Source organism: Ictidomys tridecemlineatus, unplaced genomic scaffold (genome assembly GCF_052094955.1).
Source record: "Ictidomys tridecemlineatus isolate mIctTri1 unplaced genomic scaffold, mIctTri1.hap1 Scaffold_51, whole genome shotgun sequence".
NCBI classification, from domain to species: Eukaryota; Metazoa; Chordata; class Mammalia; order Rodentia; family Sciuridae; genus Ictidomys; species Ictidomys tridecemlineatus.
Window position 1 is genome coordinate 6,177 of NW_027523338.1, and position 4,397 is coordinate 10,573.

A 4,397-nucleotide genomic window follows, 5' to 3' on the forward strand; every position below is an offset into this window, starting at 1 on the left:
AAAAGTCCTACTTACAAAAGGAAACATCCATATTTGTTAATATAAAAATGACAGTTTTTCTTTTATTAATAAATAGATTTAATGTAATTTAAATTAAAATTCCAAGAGCATATTTGAGTGTGTAGTAATTCAGACCTGAGTCTGAAGGTCATGTGGAATTGCAGACCCCAGGGAAGAGCCTAGGCAGGGGGAAGCCGCAGCGGCCTCCCTGCAGCACGGAGGCGCAGCTCTTTATCAAAGGCTGTACAGGACATGGCTGCCAGCTTGGACAGATGCAGTAGGACCACACTGAGCTTCCCCAGACAAGCCCACACCTGTCCAACCACCTGACTACAGCAAAAGACACACCGCACACGCAGAGTGGGAGCAAATGGCATAGTCTAGTAGCAGCCCTAAGTGGCTCCTGTGGTGCGTCCCTCCACATGCAAATGGCAGCCAAAGAGGGATGTTAGCATTAATATCCCAGGTTAACAATGCATTGGTACCCAGAACCTAGAAGGACATCTTCATGGGCTCTGAGTAACTAAAACCTTATACTTGGTGCTAAAATCGTGAAGCATGAAGGACAGAGAAGAGCCACATTGGACCACTTCCCGGCTAAGAGCATCCATTCCCAAGAAGACGCAGTAATGCAGTGGAAGACACACACACAGTGAGGCAGGAAAGAGTGGAATCCACGTGGCACATGTGCCTAGGTCCTAGGTGGAGTGTGTGCGAGTCAGTCAGAGGTACAGGTGGCTCAGAAGGCCCTCAACCTGGGACCTTTCATGAAAGCCAACATCCAAATGGTCAAACTCACACGGGGGTCTGCTGCACGCCGTTGGTCATCAGAGGGATGAAATGACACCATCATTCATGTGCACCAGGAGGTCCAAATGTGGATGATGGGCAGGAGCAGGCCTTGACCTAGCCGCGGAGTGGATGAGGCTCATGCTGTGCTTGTGAGCGTGTACTGGGAACAGCCTGTTTGGGAGAATCTTTGCTGAAGTTCTCCACAGCTCAACAAGCCCACATCTTACACAAGCAATTTCATCCCTCCGTTGGCACCTGCACACGTAGATTCTTCAAAAGACACATCAAAAGCTTGTACCAGCATTATTCACTATGTTGGAGCTAGAAATATCCCAGATGTCCATGAATAATGGAAAGGAAACATCACGCTCCATGTATTGAACAATGAAGTGCTCGGAGCAGTAGAGCCCTCACCTACGATGCCCGAAGCACCGCAGCTGCATGCTGGGATGAAACCTCAGGGCACGAAGGACAGAGGCAGAACTCCCACGGAGTGGGCAGCAGTGGGCTTCCCCAGGATGAGGGACCCGCATCGTCCTGACCTCAGTGCTGACTCCTGCAGGAGGACGTCCACCTGGTGGAGGGTCACGCACCAGTGCATCTAGGTTCCACTCCCCCTTCTGTGTGGGTGCCAGACTTCAAAAGTTCATGGACAAGTTAACCCCTCTTTATGTCAGAAAGAATTTCCTAAATTCAGAAGATAACTAGGCATCTTTACCAAACAATAATGTTTATTAAACAACAACAACAAAAAACATAGAAATACCCAGAAAAAAAATGAATCTAAGGTGGAGCAGCTTAGAAACAGTCCCTTGAAGTAGGAAAAAAATGAGATATAAAAGTCAGCTGCCAACACTTCTGTTCAGTGTTATATTGAAAATACCAACCAGCACAAAAACAATGAAAAACAATTAAAAAAATAGAGATGCAGGATTTCAATGGATATGCTAAAATTACCATTATTTGTAGAGTCAATAATTGTTTATAAAAAAACTCAATTTAATACATGGAAGAACTTTTAAAAATGATAGAAGGGTTTAGCAAGGAACATTAGATAAAAATTCAAGAAATCTGAGTTGAAAGATTCAAGCATTGATATTTGTTTATTAGTGGTCATCAACGTGCCCCACTCATAAGATGTTAGCAATAAGGAAAGCTATGTTAAAATCACAAATTTTCTATAAATTTTAAAACTGCTGGGGCTGGGGATATGGCTCAAGTGGTAGCGCGCTCTCCTGGAATGCATGCAGCCCGGGTTCGATCCTCAGCACCACATACAAAGATGTTGTGCCCGCCGATAACTAAAAAATAAATAATAAAATTTTTTTTCTCTCTCTCTACCTCTCTCTCTTTAAAAAAAAAACTGCTTTCAAATAAAGGCTTATTTTTTAAAATGCCATCTTTGTGGATAAGAAGATCTACCAGCATAAAGCTGTCAATCATTCCTAGTGTGATATGATCTTTAGATTCAAATCACTTTCCCCAAATACCTAAAAAGGATATTAACAGAACTTTAAGATGATTCTAAGATTCATACAGAAAAGTAAAGGTATAGGAAATCCAGGATGATTCTGAATGAGATGGACGAGGAAAGGAAACAGACTTGTTTTCCTCCACTTTTACAGAAAGTCCTAATATTCTGGTAAGGGGTCACGGGGGTGGGGGGGGAGGGAACATAAGATATGGATCCCAGAAGCAAACTCATGATATAAATGAAGCTTCAGATTATGATAGGAGGAGCACCTTAATAAATAGGAGAAAATGGGGCTGTTGGTAAGCAGAATGGAAAATAAAATGAACCCCTACCTCACTCCATAGACACAACCAGCTCCAAATGTATTTATTTAATGATGGCAAAAACAAAACTGCCAATCTTCTCATGGAAAAAAATAACAGAGTTTCTTTTGGAATTCAGAATAGGGAAAGATTTATTCAATGCACTAATAAAAACTAGAAATAAATAGATTAGTGTATTTAATTTGTTTTTATTTAAATGTTGTATCCAGGCAAACGCATACAGGGCCAGAAGATGTAGAAGAGACCTCAGGCTTGTTAGTAAATGGGTCCCTTTCTACAAACATTTGATTGACAAGTTTGCTAAATAACAACTGGAGGATGGGAGTGCCCAGGGTGCTCTCTTTGTTTCGGGTGGGAGAGAAAATTGTGGATCCCCCGTGAGAGCAGCTAGCATTAGCTTTTGAAGGTGACTATTCAGACGCTCTCTGGCCCTCAGGTCTGTGTGCACATTCCAGGAGGGGCTCACAGGCCTACAGCAGCCGTGGTGTCCAGGGGTGTCGTGTGAGTCCCCAGCTTGCCCTGTGAAGCCCAGGACGCTCTGCCTCTACCTCAGTTCTTCAGATTGCCCTGCAGGGTCTCAGCCTTGGAGACCTCTGGGGGTCCAGGCGTGCTCCTGTTCGCGATCCAAATACAGCACTTCTGTTCTGCTGGGCTGACATTCCAGGGTCCTGGTCCAAATGACAAAATGCAGGTTGAGCTACTTGTACCTGCAGCGCAGGACATAGGGCCTGCTCACGGGGTGAAGGCTAAGGTCACACACAGGCAGGGTCTTCCTGACTGGGTGGGCTCCTCCTGGCCACCGTGTGGCTAAAGGTTTTCACACAACTCGGGACAGAAAGGACACGGGTAAAATGAGAGGCAATGGCAGGGTCCCCATTGACAAGGGACCAAAACAAGGACACAAAAGAACTGGAGGTGCCAGGCCCTGATGGGAGGCCCAGTCCTTGAAAATCACCTCGGAACGTGGAAGGGGTGCAGGATGGTCTGAGAGGGAGGAGCAGTGGAGTAGAATCCAGAAGCACCATGTATCTCCCCACGTTGATCGTCCTCCATCAGGGAGGCTTTTGATCAATGGAAACATTTGCACAGCAATGAACGCGGGAGTTAATCCTTGAACCAATGAAGACTGCTGCTCCTGAGGACTGCGTTTTATAGAAGTCGGTGCCTCGTGATGTTGGTCTCACCGTGGGCAGCGTTCTTTGTAAAGTAGGATCCTCACGTCCATTTTCCTCCCAACAATTCGTAAGACGCAGCGTGTACTTGATTTCTATACCTTTAAGCATTTGTGTTTCAGTTGAGGGGCATCTATATTTATCAGTTTCATTAGAAATATATGATTGAGTTGCATGTTTTTTTTATCAGATTGTTGACACTTCAAACTGAACGTCTGCCGTTGGGCCTTTCTTAAAGTAAGCAGGTTGACCCTCCATGTCGGCAGGCTCTGTCCAGGATGCCCACCACCTAAGCTGGGACCCTTACCACCTCAAGTGTGCCGCTCACAGCCTGCGCACACCCTCCCAGGGAGTGTCAGTCACCTCTGGACGACTTACGTACTCAGCAAGCGTCCGTGCGGAATAGGAAGTTGTCACAGGGCACTGTCACATGGCACTGCCACAGGGACTAGGCAGTTTGCACATGTTCAGGACAGACTTTTTTTTTTCTCAAATGATTTGGACCCTCAGTTGGTTGTCTCAACAGGAAGGACCCACAGCACTCTGTACCCTCAGGGTTGTCACTGCCATCTCCCGGTGTCCCCCTGTAGCCACCTGGCCTGTGGCTGAGCCTTCCCCAGGCCAGTACACTTGCCT

At 45.9% G+C, this 4,397-nt stretch overlaps 1 long non-coding RNA gene across 1 annotated transcript; it reads right to left on the reverse strand.

Moving 5' to 3' along the window:
* Positions 1-2,757: 2,757 nt before the first annotated feature.
* On the reverse strand, positions 2,758-3,694 carry LOC144373841 (uncharacterized). The gene is made up of 2 exons (XR_013433380.1): positions 3,545-3,694; positions 2,758-3,257 (listed from the first exon to the last, which is right to left on the reverse strand). It is a non-coding gene; the product is annotated as an uncharacterized LOC144373841 (long non-coding RNA).
* Positions 3,695-4,397: the final 703 nt, after the last annotated feature.